General features: G+C 43.9%; 1 protein-coding gene across 11 annotated transcripts in view; it reads left to right on the top strand.

Moving 5' to 3' along the window:
* Positions 1-22,437, top strand: part of Rbfox1 (RNA binding fox-1 homolog 1) — a 1,541,605-nt gene that overhangs the window by 444,030 nt on the left and 1,075,138 nt on the right. The window lies entirely within an intron of this gene.

The following is a 22,437-nucleotide window of genomic DNA, read 5'->3' as shown; positions in this document are numbered from 1 at the left end:
GCTTGCTCCTACAAATCCTATCCAAGTATGGATGGGGGTCTAGCATGATGCCAGGGATGTGAGCTAAGTAGGTAAATTACCATTCTTACATCTTCGTCCCATGAACACCCTCGGTGAGGAGGATACTGAGACACCAGACATTGGCCACTGCTAGTTCAGACTTGGGAGAAGCTTCAGTACATAATGAATCTTTCGTGCAAACATAAGAACCTGAGTTTGATCCCCAGAACCCACATAAAAGATAGGTGTGGTAGCATGCACTTAGAGTATGGAGGTGGATATGGGAGGAGACTCCTTAGGTCCACTAGACACCTATCAATACAAGTCAAGACATTCTCAGTAAAAGTAAGAGATTATCTCAAAACACCAACAAAACACCATATTCTTAGATATGACACTCAAGGTTGACAGTTGGCTTGAATGTTCACAAGAACACACGCACGCACGCACGCACGTACGCACGCACGCACACATGCATGCACGCATGCACACACGCACGCACAGTCGCATACACATAAAACATTCACACAGTTGGATGTGTGGTAATTTCTTCTAAGGATGGGGCAGTGTTACTGAAGAAAACCCAAGGTTAGTTTCTAGAGAACTCCCTTGACCTAGGCATAAAGACCTTAGAGATACATGTGCAGTATTTAATGTAAAAACCACCAAATAGACTCTGGCATAGCCTCTCAGACATGGTTTTCTGGATGTATCCCACCATACTGTGGGGATTTTGTCCTTGCAGGCCGCTTCTAACTGTCCTCCCACCCTGCTCCCAAGTCACTGGAGGGTAGAATCATTTTCCTCTGTGTATGGTTGTTTTCCTCCCGGAGATGGGTGATTCGAGGGCTCCAATCACTGATCACGTTCATAGCGTTTCCCAGACAAGAAACGATAAGTACATCTTGTGCTCTATTGAAGATCTCACTAGACATTCGGTGCCTTTGAAATTGGAGTTTTGAAATCAGCGATTTTTTTTTCCCTCACCCTGGCTGCTCACTCAGTTTAGGATACCACCTGTTCAGAGAGTCTTAATTTCTCCCCCTTTTTCCTCCTACCTCCTGGAGATTTTAGCAATATTTAAAATCCTACACAGTGTTTAGAATGGAAGTCTCCTTTGAAAGCAAATTGCCGTGTTACTAATAAGTGACTCGTCTCCAAAGCCCTGGATCCCAGTGAACTTCATTTAACAAAATTGCTCTTGAACGCTTACTCTAATATTAAACAGTGGCTACCAAGCTATGCATCTAAACAGTGGGTTGTGACTGACATTTGCCCTTTCTCCTTGTCAGTTGCTGTGAAGTCTTCAAGGAGGATGCTGCTTTGCACCATAGGTTGGGGGCTTTGGATGTCAAGTGATCCTTGTCTGAGGACTCTGAAGGATCAGGACAGAGGTCTCAGAAAATTAGTTTCTTCTACTGCCTTCCTTCCTGTGTGAGGATGACACCGTTACCCTTGGTCTGGTCCGTTTCTGTGCATGCAGACCTCCATGTCTCAGTCACTTCTGCCTAGAGCAATCTCCTTGACATTGGGTTTTAGAATTCAGCCTCCCTGGAACTCAAGTTACAATTCAGTCTCCAAGTCAGGTTGCATGCTTCTGCGCTCAGGGTTGGAACTCAGCCTGTGAGACTTCAGGATACAATTTAGTCTAAACAAAGACATGTAATTTTATTTTCAGTTTTTTTCTCTGTATGTGTGTTCAGTAGGTATGTATGTGTGTACATGTCTGTGTCTGCACCTGTGTACCCATGGTTATGTGCATATTTGGTGGTACTCATGGAGGACCCAGACTGAACCGGGAGCCCTCCCAATTCTCTTCTAACTTATTCATTACAATAGAATCTCTAAACCAAACTCAGAGGCTAATACCGCTAACCAGCTTGCTCTGGGCATCCTTTGTCTTCTACCTTCTGAGGCTAAGATTGTAAGTGCTCATTTATGTGATTTCTGATGCCCCAAACTCCAGTCCTCCCAGCCCTGATACCTGTTTGTAATAATGTCTCTCTCTCTCTCTCTCTCTCTCTCTCTCTCTCTCTCTCTCCTTGTGTGTGTCTCTGTGTGTGTGCATGTGTGTGTGGTGTGTCTGTGTGGTATGTGTGTCTGTGTGTATGGTGTGTGTATATTGGTGTGTCTGTGTGTGTGTCTCTCTGTGTGTCTGTGTGTGTGGTATGTGTAGATGTGTGTGTCTGTGTGTGTGCTGTATGTATATGTGTGTCTGTCTGTGTGTGGTGTGTGTTTGTATGTTTGTATATGTGTGTGTCTCTGTGTGTGTTTGTGTGTGTGTCTGTCTGTCTATCTCTCTCCTTGTGTGTGTGTGTGACTGTGTGTGTGATGTGTGTATATGTGTGTCTGTGTGTGTGGTATGTGTAGGTGTGTGTGTCTGTGTGTGTGGTGTATGTATATGTGTGTCTGTCTGTGTGTGGTGTGTGTGTTTGTATGTTTGTATATGTGTGTGTCTCTGTGTGTGTTTGTGTGTGTGTCTGTCTGTCTATCTCTCTCCTTGTGTGTGTGTGTGACTGTGTGTGTGATGTGTGTATATGTGTGTCTGTGTGTGTGGTATGTGTAGGTGTGTGTGTCTGTGTGTGTGGTGTGTGTAGATGTGTGTCTGTCTGTGTGTGTGGTGTGTGTAGATGTGTGTGTTTGTATGTTTGTATATGTGTGTGTCTCTGTGTGTGTTTGTGTGTGTGTGTGTGTCTCTCTCTCCCTGTGTGTGTGTGTGTGTGTGTCTGTGTGTGTGGTGTGTGTATATGTGTGTGTTTGTATGTTTGTATATGTGTGTGTCTCTGTGTGTGTTTGTGTGTGTGTGTGTATGTGTGTGTCTCTCTCTCTCCCTGTGTGTGTGTGTCTGTATGTGTGGTGTGTGTATATGTGTGTCTGTGTGTGAGGTGTGTGTATATGTGTATGTTTGTATGTTTGTATATGTGTGTGTCTCTGTGTGTGTCTGTGTGTGTATATCTGTCTCTCTTTCTACTTGTGTGTGTGTGTGTGTGTGTGTGTGTGTGTGTATACATATTAAAGCCAGAGTCTTATTAGTTGTTTAATCCAGGCTTTGAGTTCACAATCCTGCTTCAGCCTCCCGTTCTCCGGGGCTACAAGCATGTGTAACCATGTCTGACAAAGGCAGTTTCTCCTGTTTTAAAGGCAAAACACATTTCAACACGTCACCTCTACTGTGACACTCACCTCATTAGATTTATCAGAAATGTTTCATCGTATTTCGGAATTTTATTTTCCTTCCCTTCCCCCTCCAAGTAAGAATTGCCTGTGTCTCCACATACAATTTTAATAACTTGATTCTGTCATCTCAGAAATCTTCAAGGATTATTTCTCTCCCAGTGGCCGTCTGCAGATCCTTGGGATAATTTCAGTTGAACCATAGCACTGGGAAAATCGTTCTGTTGAAGCTATCTCTTTGCTTTTGTAGGGACAATAATATCATCCAATAAAAGGATGTATGCAATTAGATCAGCTTTGTGGTAATTATATGGATATTTTAGTTGTTCCATGCATTTAATTATGCTTTGTTAAACAGCCCATATTAGCTTTCAGTGGGGCAAGCTCTGACTGGATGAATGCCAAGAGACTTCTACACTGAATAGTCCACATGGTGAGTTTTCTGAAGACAGAGAACAGATGAAAACCTTTGGGCACAAGGGTTATGATTGCTCTTTCTTTCTGATTCCTTTCTATTAAAAATTAGTTTTAATTGAAACATTTGGGATGATTCTGCCAAAAAAAAAATACTTAAGCTACCTGAATTCAAAAGGAAACAGCAATGCAAAGGTTTTGGGATCTTCAATACAACACAGAGTATCTAAGGTAAGCGGATAATGCTCTCCCTGTGCTCATCTGTTTGTCTTCTGGCCTCATCCTGGGAGGGGCAGGTATGCATTGGTTTTGGTGTTTGTCATTGGTTCTTCTTCCTTAGTTCTTTTGCTGATACAAATACACAGGTGTGTATATAAATGTGCATATGAAAACAAACATGTGCACATGAAATAGATATGCAAATACATATGTGCATATATGTATATGCAAATATATGTTCATATACATGCTCTTAGAAAAGGACAGGCCACTGCCCTCCATTTGGTTCAGTTTCTTCTTTTTATCACAAGACTCGACTACTCGCCATATTACCACTGTCAAAGCCTATCAATTCTTTTTTTTTTTTTTTTTTTTTTGGTTCTTTTTTTTGGAGCTGGGGACCGAACCCAGGGCCTTGCGCTTCCTAGGCAAGCGCTCTACCACTGAGCTAAATCCCCAACCCCTATCAATTCTTTTTTAATGGCTGCATAGTTATCTGCAACATGGTTCTGTTGTTATTTGCCCAGCCATCCCCCACCCCCCAGATATGCTTAAAGTTTTATCGCCTTAGGATTTGTCTGTTGTCTTCTACTGAAATGTATCTTCCTACGATAAGTAAGCTGTCTGTATTCCTTTAGTTTCTTCTGCACGTAGATAAAAAGTTTTTGACACAAAACAATGAGTGAAAGTTGAGCTAATCTTTGATGTCAACAAATATTACTATGGTTTTAACACAAAATTACTGAAGCTATTTGTAGCCTTCCAACTTTACCTGCCCAGCCCTGGGTATCAACTGTCTTAGTGAGTTTGGATTTGACACATGGCATATTGTGGCCTCCATTTGCATATCTTGAATATTCATGGTCTGCAGTATTTTCTCCTTGTATGAATTATTTATGCAAAATAGTCGTCCACTTGCAATAGGCTTATCTATATTTTTGTTCATGTGTGGAGATCCTTGGTTTTTAAAAGCAGCTTACCTGAGCCGGCTCTGCATTTGATGAGTGCCTACTGCCACTACCCTTTGACTGTATGCACACAATCTTTTCCATAGGAAAGATTTTCACTTTTATGAGCAATGTAAGGAGCTACCTGTCCCACATTTAAATTTTATAAAAAGACCCTCTTATACTTTCTTATAATTTTTTATAGTTCAGTGGCTTATACTGAAATTTATAAAAATTACCTGTCATGTTTTAAAAGATAAGTGTGAGATTTGCAGATTTTAAGTAGGATAATCAGTTGTCCTAACAATGACATTAATTTAATATTTTAACCCTAACATTAAGTCCTCTATAAGCATGAATGTGTATGTGCGCGCACACACACACACACACACACACATTCACACAGCACACAAATACCCCCCCACACACATACACACGCCCTCACTCATACATGCACACACACACACACACACACACACACACACACACACACACACACACACCTTCTTCATTCTATTTGCTCCTCCCGATGATTCTTTCACTGTTGCATAGTTGAGGGTTTTGTTCAGTTCACAGGACACTCTAGAATGTCATGGGGGTGGCAGGTCATATTTGCCGTACCAACCAGTACTTCTGAGAATTAACAGTAGAAACTATACCCAAGCTGGGCCACACAATAAAAAAAGGTGTTAACTTTCCAGTCTGGAAAATTCTCCATCTGCCCTAGACGGGGATCCACACGGCCTCAGGTTGTCACCAGAACTGGTTCTGTCCTTGCCCCTTTCTTCCTGCATTTGCCAGGCTTGGCCATCTCACTATGAGGGGTATAATTCTTACAACCAGGCAAGGTTCACCTCACTCTTTGAACAATGGAAGCGTAGGACTTTGGATCACACGCCCAGCTCTAGATTATTTCCTCCTGTCAGAGGTACATTAATTACTTTTTTTTTCTTTTTTTCTTTTTTTCGGAGCTGGGGACCGAACCCAGGGCCTTGCACTTCCTAGGCAAGCACTCTACCACTGAGCTAAATCCCCAACCCCTTATTACTTTTTCTATCAATACTAAAAACAGCCTTTAAAGGTGACTAATGATTTTGGCTCAAAGTACGAGAGCACAGTCCATCATGTATGGTGGATAGGACTCCGCATCAGGACCTTCAGGAAGGTGGTCACATTGCACTCATTGCCATAAAACTGAGAGAGGAGTGCAACATCTGGGCTCCATTCCTTCTTTGTTCATCATCTAGATTCCCACCTCAGGGAACGGATTCACCTACAGTAGGCAAGGAATCCCACTTCAGTTAATGGAAATCAAGATAATCCTGGGCAGGCATGCATAGAAACCTGTTCCCCAAATGATAGATTTCACTTGGCTGACAATTGGGGTCACCCACCCCAGAGACCACAGTGCTCTAAGATCTTCTCATTGGCTCTACTCACTCACTCATGATTGATGGGTAGATCACGTTATCCCATTTGATATTACCTTAGCAATAGTTAAAGTCAGTAATGAAAAATCTCAATGTTACCAGAAAGAGGAGTTGACCTTTGGTTGCTAAAATTGTTGGTGCTTTGCAACACTCGATTTAATATGACTCAAATATCCATATCGGTTCTTAAAGTAAATTCAACCTTTCAAGTGTCATTATTACTGCAAGGTGTTTGGAATTGTCAGGAGACATTAGCCAGGTTTCAGCCAGTGAGCGACACTCCTATCTTAATTGGCTCACCTACTTGTGCAAACTAAGAATTGGTGAGATGCCACAGTTCCATCCAAAGTTACGAAAGATCCACCGAATCAGCGGCAGCCAACTGTGTGACAGTAAAATTCTCACAGACGGGTAGCAGGAGTGCAATGCAGCATACCTCTGAAGAGTCATTCAAAAACAAAAACACGGGGGCTGGAGAGATGGCTCAGTGGTTAAGAGCACTGGCTGCTTTTTCAAGGGGTCCTGAGTTCAATTCCTAGCAACCACATTGTGGCTCATAACCATCTATCCTGTGATCTGGTGCCCTCTTCTGGCAGGCAGGTGTATATGCAGATAGAACATTCATATACATCAAATGAATGAATGAATGAATGAATGAATAAATAAATAAATAAATAACTGAAGACCCACAGCTGTGGAAGTTCAGCCTCAGCAGTCTCTTCTAGCTCTCTCCACAGTTTTCCTTAGTCAGAGTCTCTTCCTGGACCAGGGCCTTGCATTTGTTCAGCTAGGGCTAGGTTGGGAGCAAGAAAAGCCCAGTGACCCTTTGATCTTCCCCGCCTGTTACATGAGTACTGGAATCCAAACTCCAGTTCTCAGGACTGCATGGTAAGTGTTCTACACTGCCTGGAACATCTCTGCAGTCCATCAAGTGGTTCTTTTTTGGAAGCATCCCCTCTCCAAGTACACAAACATGCACCGGCAGAAAGCATTTGATGCACAGTTATTTATAATAACAAAGTCATAGCCCACTCTAATGAATGGGAGACACAAACAGATTACAGAATGGCTAAGTATGCGTTTGCCTGACATTTAAATAAAGGACCATCACATGTTTTTAACATAAAAAACATTTTTAATGTAAAGAAAACAGCCCCTTAATGAAGATTTAGTGCTAAAATCATCGTCCTCGTCAGTGGTTTGCTGCAGTTCACCTAGAGTGGTTAGGTCACCCCGATCATGCTTTCATTATACCTTCCGTATGGATTAGAGCTCATATTCAAAACATTTAATTACTCTGCAAGAACATTAATCACTTGGCTGAATATATTTCACCTTTTCTCCTTCCTGCACAATTTAAGCCAAGTTGACCGGATAGAAGTGTATTAAACACTAGTCGTGCTGAGTGGGGAAAGAGGAACCAAGCCCCTAGCAGGGAGGTCCTGGGGTCAGTTCTTGAGCTATCTTTTCTTAGCTCAAGGCAAGCCACTTGCCAGCTCCAGTGAGTTTGTGTCTCCTTTTGTAAGAAGGACATAATCGTCTCCATCTCTTATCTCTAGTCTCATTATCATGAGGAGGAGATGGAGAATGTAAGGCCACTGTGAGCCTTGGAGCCCCAGATGCGTGTGGACACACAGCTCTTTCGAATTGCATTTTATAATACTATTCATCCATCTCTCCTCATACGGGCATGGTTTTATACACTGAAGTGGTTGTCCAGGTCTGTATGTTTGCAGCAAGAGGTGGAACAGATAATTTGGAAAAGCAGCTGTGGTGAGTGAGGGTCATTATGCCGCTGTTCCTTTATTTTGTCCAATGGAGAGGAAGAGGACACTGTTACTGTACCTTTTGCTCATGAGCCTACTCTTCTCTCTATGTCTGTCTCTGTTTCTGTCTCTCTCTGCCTCCGTCTGTCTGTCTCTCTCTGTCTCTCTGCCTCTCTCTCTCTCTCTCTCTCTCTCTGTCTCTCTCTGTCTTTCTCTCCACCTCTCTCTCTGTCTCTCTGTCTCTGCCTCTGTCTGTCGTCTCTCTCTGTCTCTCTCTGTGTCTCGCTGTCTTTCTGTCTCTCTGTCTCTCTCTGTCTCTGTCTCTGTCTCTGTCTCTGTCTCTCTCTCTCTCTCTCTCTCTCTCTGTGTGTGTGTGTGTGTACCTCTGTGTCTGTGCCTTTGTTTCTGTGTATCCACAGATAGATGCAGGTACACATGTGTGCACATCTAGACCAAAGGTATCCTTCCATAGGAGTCATCCGTCTTGTCACCTCTCTCTCTCTCTCTCTCTCCTTATCATCTATCTATCTTTCATCTATCTACCTACCTATTTGTGACAGGGCACCTGCAACTCACCTAATAGGTGAGGGTAACTGGCCAGGGAGCCCCAGGGATCCTCCTATCTCTGTCCAGCACGTGGCTTACAAACTCATGCTGCCATTCCTGAAAGCTACTACTAATTTTTATCTCAGTTGTAATAGTTCTTCAAAAATTCTGTGCAATGATGTATTTTAATCATATTTTCGCTTCTCCCCCAATGCTTCTTAAATGTACCCAGGCATTCCCACCTGCACAGCTTTGTGTCTTCTTTTTATTTTTATTTTTAACTCATTGGATGGAGTTGGTGATGCCCATGTATTCTTAGACATGTGAGCTTCCATTGCTGTGCGATCAATCCTCAGCTATGGGCTCAGTTCATGCCCACCACCGCTCTCCACGGCCCAATCTTATTTGGCATGAGATTGCACAGGTCTGTGCATGGTGTCTTAATTATTATAATTCTTATGTGTAATTGTACTTTTTTATTGGATAATTTTATTTACATTTCAAATGTTATTCCCTTTCCCAGTTTCTTGTCCATAAGCCCCCTAACCCACCCTCCTCCCCTTCTTCTATAAGGGTGTTCTCCCTCCTTAATCACTCCCTCTTCACCTCCAACATTCCCTTACACTGGGGGACATCCAACCTTGGCAGGACCAAGGGCTTCTTCTTCCATTGGTGCCAAACAAGGTCATCCTCTGCTACATATGCAGCTGGAGCCCAGGGTCAGTCCATGTATAGTCTTTGGATAGTGGTTTAGTCCCTGGGAGCTCTGGTTGTTGGTATTGTTGTTCTTATGGGGTTGCAACCCCTTCAGCTCCTTCAATCCTTCCTCCAATTCCCCCAAAAGGAGTCCCATACAGTGATTTGCTGCTAGCATTCACCTCTGTATTTGACATGCTCTGGCTGTGTCTCTCAGGTGAGGTCTATATCCAGTTCCTGTCAGCATGCACTTCTTAGCTTCATCAATCGTATCTAGTTTTGATGTGTGTGTGGGTGGGGGGCTGTATACCCATGTGAGGCAGGCTCTAAATGGCCATTCCTTCAGTCTCTGCTCTAAACTTTGCCTCCATATCCCCTCCTATGGATATTTTTGTTCTCCCTTTTAAGAAGGACTGAAGCATCAGCACTTTGGTCCTCCTTCTTTTTGAGTTTCATGTGGTTTGTGGATTGTATCTTAGGTAATTCAAGCTTTTGGGCTACCACTTATCGGTGAGTGCAAGCCATTTGTGTTTTTCTGTGATTAGGTTGCCTCATGCAGGATGATATTTTCTAGCTCCATCCAATTGCCTATGAATTTCATGAAGTCATTGTTTTTGATAACTGAGTAGTACTCCATTGTGTAGATGTACCACATTTTCTGTATCCATTCCTCTGTTGAGGGACATCTGGGCTCTTTCCAGCTTCTGGCTATTATAAATACGACTGCTATGAATATAGTGGAGCATGTGTCTTTGTTGTATGTTGGAGCATCTTTTTGGTATATGCCCAGGTAGTTCAATGTCCAATTTTCTGAGGAACCTCCAGACTGATTTCCAGAATGGTTGTACCAGTTTGCAATCCTACTAACAATGGAGGAGTGTTCCTCTTTCTCCACATCCTCGCCAGCATCTGCTGTCACCTGAATCTTTGATCTTAGCCATTCTGACCGGTGTGAGGTGGAATCTCAGGATTGTTTTGATTTGCATTTCCCTGATGACTAAAGATGTTGAAGGTTTCTCTAGGTATTCTCAGGCATTTGATAATCCTCAGCTAAGAATTCTTTGTGTACCCCATGTTTAATAGGGTTATTTGGCCCTCTGGAGTCTAACTTCTTGAGTTCTTTGTATATTTTGGATATTAGCCCCCTATCAGATGTAGGATTGGTAAGACCTTTTCCCAATCTGTTGGTTGCTGTTTTGTCCTAACAACAGTGTCCTTTGACTTACAGAAGTTTTGGAATTTTGTGAGGTACCATTTGTTGATTCTTGATCTCAGTGCATAAGCCATTGGTGCTTTGTTCAGGAAATTTTCCATAATTGTTCTTCTCTGTTTAGAAAATACCACTTTTTTACAGTGTTCCACTCTTTCTATTTCCTCTTCACAGTGATCCATGGCTTTTGGAGAAGAAGGTGTGATAGAAATGATGGCTCAGTGGTTAAGAGCACTGACTGCTCTTCCAGAGGTCCTGAGCTCAATTCCCAGCAACCACATGGTGGCTCACAACCGTCTGTAATGGGATCCGATGCCTTCTTCCGGTGTGTCTGAAGAGAGAGACAGTGTACTCAGGAAAATGGGTTATCTTTCCTGGATTCCTTAGCCAATGAGGTCTCACTGACCCCATCCCCCACCCCCATACATTACAGTCTGTTGTCAATGGTTTTAGTTACATACCATGTTGACAAAGCTGTGTTGCGGAAGACACCACTATATTCAAAGCTGACTGTACAGAAAGTTGTTTGAGACAACATCCGGTTTCGTGGTCGTCAGCTTGCTTTCATTTTCAATTCTGCTTTAGAAGAGTTCAGCAGTTGGACCACACCTAGATTCACATAAAGAGTGAAACAGCAGTCGCTTCATCTGCCTCTGAGGCTCCACTTAGTCCAGAGTTGTCCCATGGAGGAAGGTCCATAAGGACCTGATGCTAAATGCTCTGGGTTTGTGACTGTGGATATTTGTGTCCACATTTTCTGCCATTGCTTCTGCACTGAGGCTAGAGTTGACAAGCTATTGTGAGACCGTGTGACCTACCACATTGGAAACATTTACTGTCTGCCCTTCACAGAGAAAGCAAATCTTGCTGACTCTTCATTGTGCCCAAATTTTGGTTGGAGTTACTATTACATAATGGAGAGATGAACAAAGTATGCACTTTTGTGGGATCCACTATCTTCTCAAGTACACTCTGGAATCATTGGCCGGTTCTCTGAACATTTCCAAATGTCTGCCGTATCCAGAATGACATATGTTAGTTACTTAGCTTCCTAATCCTCTCAGTCACTTCTGAACTAGTTAGTACTAAGCCCCTTCTAGAGGGGAGGAAGCAGATGTTCAGGAGGATTTATATAACTCACACAAGTTCTTGGAACTTCCCAGAGCCGAATTCAAACTCTGGTCTGTCTGAATGTGAGCGGGTGGCTGCCCAGCCCCTGGTGACTGAACACACGGTTTCTCCTTTCCTTTTCTAATTCCATGAAAGATTCTTGGGTCACAAAGGATGGGGAAAGAGAATGTGCAGCATTTTTAGATGCAGAGTTTGAGCAAGGTCTTTTGTTCCCTGCGCATCATTTCTTAGAATGTAGCAACCAGACTACAGAATAAGTGAAGAAAAGAGAGGAAGTGACTTAGATTTCCATGTACAGAAATACAAAGAAACCCAAGGTCCTTAACTGGGCATTATTATTCCTCTGGTGTATTGATCTGACTAGGGTTAAATGAAGTTTATTTTAATCACTCATATAGCTTAATTATTAATACAAATTAATAATTGGATTAGTGCATTTGTTAAGTATGCTAATATAATTAAATTAATATGGATTTAATGAACTAATGCATGGAAACTGTAGTAATATAATCAAGAAAACAGATCACCCCCCTAGTACCTATTCTTATGTGTATTGCTAGCATATTTTTTAAATTTTTCTTCTTTCTTTGAGAATTTCATACTCGAGTTCTGGGTTTGCATCAGTTTCACCTCTGCTTTACTTCTCTCCAATTCCTCTCATGTACCCTACTTTCCTCTAAATTCAAGGCTTTTTCTTTTTTGTTTATTGTGCATGCGTGTGCACACACACACACACACACACATATGTCTAATGTGTGTATATGTGTACCCTACTGAGTTTATTTACTGTTGCTCATGTGCGCATGTGTTTAGGGCTAACCACTGGGGACTAGATAAACTATCAGGCGGCTCATCCCCAGAGAAAAATCATTTTCATCTCAGTGCTACATAAAGTCTTACAGATACGTCTCTCTGGGCAAGATTACAGGAGCTGTGCTTGCCAACCTGAAGAATGTGCACCCTGTGTAGACGTTTGTGCTGGGACAGGAGTCCTTAGCTGCAGGAAGAGAGATCTTGCTTCCTGAAGCACAAGTTTGGGAGAGAAGGCATTCTCCTTTCTAGTAACAGGTAATAAGGGCTAAGGATTTCATTCAATAGTACAGTGAGTTCCCAGGAGGCCAAGGTTCAGAATTTGCTCTCTAGCACTTATAAGAAACAAACTAACAAAAAAGGACATGAACACCCCCACCTCCAGCCCCACCACATACACCATGGAACTAAAGGGTCATAGGTGGCAGAAAGCACAAACACAGGTGACCGAATGCATATTCACATAACGCTTTGAGACCCAGAGACACCCAACCTAGCTTTCCCGCTGTTCTATTCTTCTGTCTATGGCTGCAGAACCTCTCTAGATAACATGTGGATATCATCTTCTGTGGTTAATAATTAAGCATAGAATATGGCAAACAGTGAATTAGAATGCCACACAAGAAACTCTGAGTGTTTCTTTTTTCCTAAGTCCTCAAGTCAGATGGTACAGCCTATCTCCTCTCATCTACAATGGATGTCTAACATTTTGAGACTATGATATGATGCTGTGTTCTACAAATGTGTTGGGCCACATTCTTAGCTATCCCAGGATGCATTTGGTCCACTCTTAGCTATCCCAGGATGCCTTTGGTCCACAAATTTCAGGTTCGACATGCCTCAGTAGAATATGTGATCAAAAGGGTAAAAAATATCCTAGGGGCTGGAAAGACATGGTTCCGTAGTTAAGAGTGTGTATGGTTCTCGCAGAGGACTTGAGTTTAGTCTCAACTCACAGCTGCCTGTAACTTCAGTTCCTGGAGATCTGGTGACCTCTTCTGGCCTTCATAAGCAACAGCACTCATGCACACACTCCAGCTCAGACACACATGTATACACATAATTTAAAAGTAAAATAAAACAACAACAAAAAAAACCAGAAAATGGTTTCATTGCCACATTTCTCCTGCTTATCTTATGAGAAGGCCATCTTTTACAGCTGAGAAAACAGGAGGTATTACAGAAGTTTATTGATAGCCACCCTTCCCTCTGACACAGAGTTCGGTTGGTGGGTTGTTGAATGGGATGGAATTTCTAGGCCCCCTATTTGGCAGAGCACTTAGACTGCTTGGGAATCCTGGAAGCCAATTTGTCCTGAGTGTCCTGGTGATGGAACCCCTATAATTTAGTTTTTTAAAAAATAATAATTGGTAAAATAATATCTTCATTTTTCACTCAAACCATTTATGAGGAAATAGATGATTGGATTCTGAAATTATTTATTTAATACACTGTAAGTTAAAATGATTTATTGATAACTTGGATGGAAGAAAGAAAGACACAATTACACCTCTGTATCACCAAGGTTAATCCCACTGTGACCATGCCGGAGTCAGGAGGATGAAAAGACTTGTGCTCTTAAAATGAAGCACCACAGCTAGCTAGAAGGCAGAAGTGGGAGAGGCCATGACAAGCAACCATGAGGATCTGCATTCACACCTAGGAGCCCATATAAAAATGCAAGGCATAGCAGTGACTATTTGTAATCCTGGCAGAAGAGAAGCTAAGGCAAGAGGGTCACTGGGGCTCCTCAGTTAGGCAGCCGGTCCAATCATCAGCTGATGCAGCCACACCTCTGTGCCTTCCTACAAGGCGTTTCCCATCCTTAGTCTTCCCCCTTTGGTTATGGTGAAGAATGCGGGACAAACACCTGTGTATGCTTTAAAATTCAACACACACTTCACCACTTCTTGGGTTCTCTGAAAATTTGCTCTGACCATCCCAGAGAGTGCAGGATATTCAACTATTCTCCACCATTTATTTAGGTAATTACAATACTAGTTTACACTGTGATTATCTTGGCTAATTTCTTGCTGTCATCCGCTTTGGGAACCCAAGGCTAGCAAGGGTTTATAGCAGGTATTCACATATATAATGTCAAAAGAAAAAATGCATCAGCCCTTTTGGATGATACTCTCTTGTTGGACGACATCTCTATGCTTTCAGTTGAAATGAATGAATGAGTGAAGAAGAGCTCTGGGGCTGGGAAACCCATGTTCTCTCAGCGTTGAGTAGCTGAGTCCTGTCTCTTCTAGGCTGGTCCCCTAGCCCTGAAAGACTATGAGCCTCGAGTTGAGGAGATGGCTCTGTGGAAGCAAGTGTGAGGATAGGAATTAAGGTTCCCAGAAATCCACTGAAACACCAGTGGGCCCAGTGGCCTTCCTGTCACTCGTGCCTCCACTGATGGAGACAGGTGATCTCCAGAGCAAACTAACTAGCAAGACTAGCTGTATCCGTGGACTCTGGGCTTAACCGGGGGGCCCTGCCTCAGTGAGTAAGGTGGATAAGACAGAGAAAGATTACTCCTAACACAACCTGGAGCTTCCATTTGCACACACATAACATACAAACATGCATGATATCCAACACACACACACACACACACACACACACACACAGAGAGAGAGAGAGAGAGAGAGAGAGAGAGAGAGAGAGAGAGAGAGAGAGGAAAAGAAAAATAAAAGATTGTGAGCCATTCAGAAGTGGCTCATGGCTCATTTATCCCAGCATTGGGGTATTTGGTCTGTCTGCAAGGCAAAGGGCCAGACCCACTTTTATAGGCTGGCGATGGTCTGAGCTGTGTCAGCTGTGTGTGGTGACTGAAGAAGAGTTGTATTGGCTCAGAAGCATGTAAGGTTAGGGAAGGAGCCTGGAACTAAGAAGGGCTGTGTATAGTTCCCTTTCTCATTGCTGTAAGCAACCAGCTGACAAGCAACAACATTAAGTGGAAGGGATTCCTTGGGGTTACCAGTTTAAGAAAGGACGTAGTCAGTCAGGAAGGCTGAGTCAGTAAGTACAGCCAGGAAGCAAAGAATGGAGAGGAAGTGGGCTGGGGATTTAGCTCAGTGGTAGGTAGAGTGCTTGCCTAGGAAGCGCAAGGCCCTGGGTTCGGTCCTCAGCTCCGGGGGGGGGGGGGGGGAGAAAAAAGAAAAAAAAAAGAATGGAGAGGAAGTGAACATAGCCATAAAACCTCAGGCTGGGCTCCAGGAACCCACCCCCTCAAGTGAGTCCCCACCTCCTAAATAGTCTGCCTCCAGGGGACCAAGTATTGAGGCATGTGAGTCTGTGGGGACATTTTAAATCCAAATCACAAGAGACAAGGAAACAATGTTTTCCTGTCTTTGAGGCCACTGGGTTCTTCACCCTATTCACTTCCCTCAGTCCCTGGGCTCCTTTCCTTTCTAGACACCTCTCTCTCCATGCCCATAGACAGCTTTATTATTTGCTTATTTTAGTCCGTCCCTACATTTATGTGTGATTGGTGTGCACATGCACATGTGCTTGTTGGTCATTTGGAGGCCTGAAGTCAACCTCAGCTTGCTTTCTTTCCCAGTCTCTCTTCCCCTTGTGTTCTGAGACAGTCTCTCACTCCTCCGGAGCTCTCCAACTTGCCTGAGCTGGCTGGCCAGGGGATCCCAGGGAGTCACCTGTCTCTACCTCTCCATCACTGGGATAGTAAAGGTACCACAATGCCTGGCTTTTCACTGTGGGTTTCGAGGCTCAAACTCAGGTGTGCATGCTTGTGGAACGAACATTTTATCAACAACACAAATTATGAGGTCTCCCCAGTCTATAGATGGCATCACAAAAATCCCTTGGGTTTTCTAAGTCCAGCTGTTCACACTCAACACTGTCTCTCTTCACATCCCACACCTTTGGGAGAAGCTCCAGTTGAGCCATGAATGCGATGGCTGGACATAGCCTGACTGAGGGAGTGCTGTTAGGGGAGCATCCTTCCTAAGAAGCCTGCAGGGGTAAAGGATGTGGTTGCCATTTCTGTGATAGGCAAGGCTGAGGTGAAGAGAGCTTGTTTAGAGCCTTTGTGCATGGCCAAGTGTTCTACTTTGTAACCCTCAGTGAAGGACACACTGAAGCATTCGACAGGTCTACTCCTCGTCTGTGCATGGTTCAGAGCCAATGAAGTCATTGGAACCAGGAGACAGATAACGTCTCTGCATCCTTCACGTGATGTCCCACTTCTGACACCTTAAAGCAGAAGGAACTAGGGGAAAAGAAGGATTGATTTGGCCATCTTTTTTTTGTGACTCACTGTTTTCCAAACTGTGTAATTTATTTAGGGAACTCGGTTATTAATCGTAACAGAAAGGAAGTAGGAGCTTTGGAGAGAAACCTCTGTGTGACTTTCCCCAGCTTTGCTTTGTTCTGGTGTAACCTATAAAACCACCCGTAAGTGAGTGTCAGCACAGATGAGCCTGTCCCCATCCCCACCCCAGAGCTCAATGATCCCTATGACACTTGGGGAAAAGTCTCTCCTAACTTCAGCTCTCATGGGTCCTAACTCATACCACTTCTCTCTCTCTCTCTCTCTCTCTCTCTCTCTCTCTCTCTCTCTCTCTCTCTCTCCAGGTCTATTTCGTTTTCTGGTCATTCTTAACCATGCCTCTTTCTTGACTCTTGATTGGCAGAGCGCATGCCTGCTTGCCTTCTGTAGCCATGCTCTTTAGAAAAAATATGTGCTCAGTTGGAGCAAAACAGGCGTAAGAAGCAGACCTGTGCGATAGTAAGGGCTGACAAGCAGTCATAAATTGGGGCACCTTTTAAATACACATTGGAAACCTCAGAGAGGCAAACGGCAGCAAGGTGGAGAAATCTCTACTGTGGGTTAGCTCTGGGGGTGGTGGGAGCTTAGACGTCTATACAGTCCTGAAGTTTTGATCTGATATTTGCAAGGAGTGCCTCATTGTCAATCACAGTTAACTGATGTTAACTGATTAGAAGGATGGCAATGAACGGGTATTAATGGTATTAAAGATGGCTTCAAACAACTTGACTCAGGATCTGCAATGTTCAATTCTCAGCAATCACAGAAGCTATAATCTATTATCCTTGTGCTTCCCACCTCACCAAGAATTTCCAGAATCATCTCTTTTTTTTCCCCCAGAGCTGAGGACCGAACCCAGGGCTTTGTGCTTGCTAGGCAAGTGCTCTATCACTGAGCTAAATCCCCAAACCCCCAGAATCATCTCTTGAGCTTGCTCATGTCCCCATTTTTTTCTCCACCTTATCATGATTCACTTTCCCCACAATGGCTACAAAAATCTACAATGGCTCTCTTATTTTTTGTTCTGTTTGGGTCATGGTTTGTCTATCTTGCTTAGTTAAGACAGAACCAAATATAGGAAATAACGCCGCGGACAGAGACAAATGGACTAAACACGAACAAGGGAAATGGATAGATTCACAACCTGCTGTGGCAGGGGAGCCAGAAAGTTCTGCTTCTGTTTTGGCAGAGAAAGACTCGAAACCAGGCAGCATAGTGCGTGCTCTGCAAGATGGTAGAAATGGAAACCTTCAGGTGCTTCGGGAAGTTGGAAGGATGTTAGTGTCTGCCCCTTCCTTTGATCGTCTGTCACCCCTGTCCTGACTTGTGGCTGCTCATGGCTGAATGAGGAGGTATGCACCTAGTGGGATATTGGGGTTTCTGTTTCCTTGCGAGGTGGCCGGAAGAATGAACATTAGAAGTGCTGTCAGTTATCAAAGGGCCCCGACAAGCAAACACTTACAAAGACATTGTGCCACTTGTTGACTTTATTAGACCAAGTGCTAGAGAAAGCGGCCCAACCTCTCTCCATTTTGACGTTTTGGTATCACGCTGTCTTCCTGGAATGGTTTCTGAAGGGGTGGGGGAGTTGATTTCCTGTGCAGAATGTGCAAACTACAGGTCAGAGGTCAGTTCTCAGAGAATGGCACCAACGTCTATTAAGGTAACAAGTTTCTAGTTGAAGAAAGAGAAGAAAGAGGATGGAAAACAGAAGGGGAGGGAAGGTGGAAGAAAGGAAGAGAAAAAGAAAAAGGGAGGTGGAGTGAAAGAGAAGGAAGTAGGAAGGAAGGAGGGAAGGAGAAATGAGAAATGAAACAGAGGAAGAAAGCAATGAAGAAAGGGAGGGAGGGAGAGGGAGGAGGGGAGAACATTGTGGTTTGAATCAAAAATGTCTCCCATAGCCTCACATATTTGAATGCTAGGTTGAAGCGGCTGCTTGCGGAGTTTCTAGACCCTGCGGAGGTGGAGCCTCCCTAGAGGAAGCACAGCACCGGAGTATGCTTTGGGTGTATGTAGCCTCGCCCTACTTCCGCTCGGCTCTCTATGCCTTGAATGTGTGGCTGGAGGTAATGCTCTCTCAGCTTGTAGTCATGGCTACCTGGTCCCATGCTTACCACCCTTCGAGGGACTCTCCCTAGAACTGTGATCTAAAATGAACTTTCTTCCCCACATTGTGTTTGGTCATGGTGTTTCAGTACAGCTCAAAACCGTAACAAATTGGAAGGGTGAGAGAGGAAGAAAGACGGAAAGAGGGGCGAAGGAAAAAGAAAAAGAAGGAATGAGAGAAGAGGCAAGGGAAGGAAAAGGAAGGAGGAAATCAGATACGAGGAAACATGGTAGAGTACAATGGTGCTGCTATCCACTGCTGCATCCCCAGTTACCCTTTGAGAGCTGAGTCTGTCCCCATGTCAAGGGACGGTTTATCCTGGGCTGGCGTTCTGTCCTTGGAATCTTTCAGGCAGGCCTATGGTTCAAAGCCCTTGCTGTCCAAAGCAGAGAGATGACCCTCTGTTGCTCAGACAGACAGGTACCAAGGGCCTTTGAGGAGGCACTTAAGGAATTTTCCGTGTGCGGTTGTTCAGGGTGTGTTGTTCAGGTAATTTAACATTGATTTTAGTTTAAAAGGCAATTAAAACAAAATGGGCAGCCACTAGCCACTTAGGTTAAATAAGCTCAGATTTAAATCGCTTCTCATTGCCACTTTTGTTTTCCAAAGGGTTTGAGCTCCTCGATGCTAATTTGGTCTGCTGTCTTGGGGAGGCAAGCAGGGCAGGTGTGACTAGAGGATTGGTGGGCTCCAGCTGTGTCCCCTCAAAGCTATTCTGTAGTATATACAATGCTTTTTTTTCAGGCTGTGCCTGGCCCTAGGAGACTCTATTTTACAAGAGGCTTGCAAATCCATTTTGAGGTAAGGAGATGATTGAAGGTCCTGTGTGGACCCAGAAACAGTACCATCTGTCAGATGCCCCCATCCAGCACAGACTGATAATTGACTTACTTCTGGTAACGCTATTATGTATTGAGGTGAATCGAGACTGTAGAAACACAGGGTGTGTTGAAATCTGATTCAGGAAGCCAGGCCCAAGAACTGATCAGACACAGCAGACCAAGGAAAGGGTGAAACTCCCACTCCCTTGCCTGGCCCTTGTACCTTGATGGACAGCTTACACTGACTTCATGATTCCACACCACTATATCATCTGCAGAAGACTGCCCAACTATAGGCTTCAGCTGGACTTTGTCTTCTGACGAGAGGTGGCCCACTCCAGCCTGCCTGCCAATCCACCTACTGACCCAAGTGGACCTGTCCTGGGCCTGCCGTTTTCTATTCTTGAACCCCAAGTAGACCATTCGTTTGCGCAGATGAACTAACTGCACAGCACTGCTCTCCAATCCTGACTCCTGCTCCACCAGCAGCTGCCTCCTAGCCCTGGTCTAGTTCGTTATCTTGTTAACACAGATTCTCCCTCTGGCCACTTCTGAAACCTTTTGAACCCCACCGCAGCCTCTTTAATGTGCTAATATTAGCAATTAAGAATGAAATAAAAGAATCCGCACTTCCCTCAGCCAGATTACCAGGGTAGGCAGGATTATCTGGCAAATTGCTGCCATTAAAACCCTCTAAAGCTTGTGATTTTATTGTTATTCAATAAATTCTGACATGTGGAAAGGCACAAACGTGTTCCCCTATGGTTCTGCCTCACCTCGCTTATGATAGGGAGTCAGCCAAGAGATAGTTACTCAAAGAGAAAAGATTGGAAAAATAACACTTAGGGCGAGATTGATTTTCTTTATTCTCCTCCAGGAGTTTGGAGGAGTGTGAGTTTCCAGGATTTGGAGTGTGTGCGTGTGTGTGTGTGTGTGTGTGTGTGTGTGTGTGTGTGTGTGTGTGCGCGTGCGCGCGCATGCTTATATGTCAGTCTTTAATGGCTTGAGACGGCTTACTTGTTTGCTACCCCACAGAATATTCTGGGCTACCTTGGTGCAAACTGTTAGAGATTCTCCATTCTCTACCTCTCGTGTCTCTCAGCAGGTGATGGGAATGGTACATCGGACTTTTATTTGAATCTTGGGGATTTGAACTCAGCTCCTCACGCTTGAACAGGGTGCTTTCCCACTGAGCTGTCTCTCCAGCTCAGGATTTGAGCTCTTCCCATGTAAAATCCTAAAAGCAGAGCCTGCTTGAAGTCAGTCTCACTTGTTGGTGTTCCTCCTGCACATGTGAACAGAGACAGGCTCCTGGCACCACAGACACAGAAATGTTCACGGGGGCAATATCTAGTGCAGAGGAAGAAGCAATGGCTTCATGGTAAGGTCGTCTAGCAGCATGGGTGATGTGACTTTTCAATTCATTTCTGATGTAGCCACAAGCATTCATGGTATGTTACTGCAGATTACAGAAGATACTACTTTATATGGTAAAGTGACATTTGTGTGTCGATGGTGTTTCCATTCTGTCAGCCGTGGGAAATACAATCAAGTGGATGGATTGGCTGTAAAACCTTACAGGTTACTGTCCTTGGTGTTAAACAATGCATCTCTCTCTCTCTCTCTCTCTCTCTCTCTCTCTCTCTCTCTCACAAATCTTCTAAACATTCTACAATAAATAATGAACATTCATCGGTCTTAGAGTTACTGCTCTGTTCCGCATATGTGTCTGTATTTTTATATGTGTAAGGATAAATATGTAAGCTTGGTCTCTGAGGAAGGAAAGGGTATATTAATTACTCCCCATTTTTAACTTTTTAAATAATTGTAAGGATTTCTTTTATTTTTAAACACACATATGCACTCGTGAGTGCTAGTGCTTCTAGAGGCCAGAAGAGTTAGTCTCCTGGAAGCAGAATGACAGGTGGATGCGAGTCTGGCACGGATGCTGGGAAAGGAAGTGGTCCTTCTGTTGGAGTCATAAGCTCTCTCAAGCACTGAGTCTCCTTTCACTTTTGTCTCCCACTGAACTTGGAGCTCACAAGTTTAATGGTTAGGGTTGCTAGCCAGTGAACCCGAGGAATGCCCCTGTCTCTGTCTCTTCAGCATTGTGAGTGTGGGTGTGCTCTTCCTTGCCCAGATTTTGCATGATTCCGAGTGATGTTGCTCAGTTCTAATGCTTGTATACTGCACACTTTATATATTGAGCAATCCCCCCCCACTTATGGCCTTATAATCAATAAAAAGACATTGAGAGCAATGTTTGCTTGTGGCAGTGCCTAGACAAACATCCCCACGGTGATGCCACTGGATCCCTATGCAGGAACGAGGCTGTGCATGCCTGAGCCGTGCTGAGGAGTTAGGCGGGACTTATAAGACTTCTGTTTCGTATTTGAAAGAAGGCTCTGTTGGTTTTGGAAGATGGGCTCTTTACCCAGTCCTTGTTTACAGTTTTAAGGCAAACCATTCTGTAGAAAATGGTTTCAAGTACACATTGGTGTGGCTACAGAGATGGCCCAGTAGTTCTGAGTCCTTGACCTTCTTCAGATGACCAGAGCTCTAGTCCTAGCACCTGGGTTGAGCAGCTCACAAACACCCAACACTGGCTCCAGAGTCCACCATTCTGGCCTCTCCACGTGCTTGCACACATGGCATACACAGAGACTTAGTGCATGCTCTCTCACTGCCCACTGCTCTATGAAGCTCGTCCTTCCTAATCTGAGGAGATTATGAGGTACCATGACACAAAAGAGCACTAGGACCCATTGTTCTCATCTTGTGATGTTACAGTGTGGTTGCTATGTCATTTTAGTGTATGGTGTTTTATATTTTTCCAGATAGGAGCTGTTTTATGCTTTTGTGTGGTAAATATTTTTAAACTACT

Source organism: Rattus norvegicus, chromosome 10 (genome assembly GCF_021556685.1).
Source record: "Rattus norvegicus strain SHRSP/BbbUtx chromosome 10, alternate assembly SHRSP_T2T, whole genome shotgun sequence".
Lineage (NCBI taxonomy): Eukaryota > Metazoa > Chordata > Mammalia > Rodentia > Muridae > Rattus > Rattus norvegicus.
The sequence above is the reverse complement of the archived record's forward strand: the minus strand, read 5'-3'. Positions and strand labels throughout refer to the sequence as shown.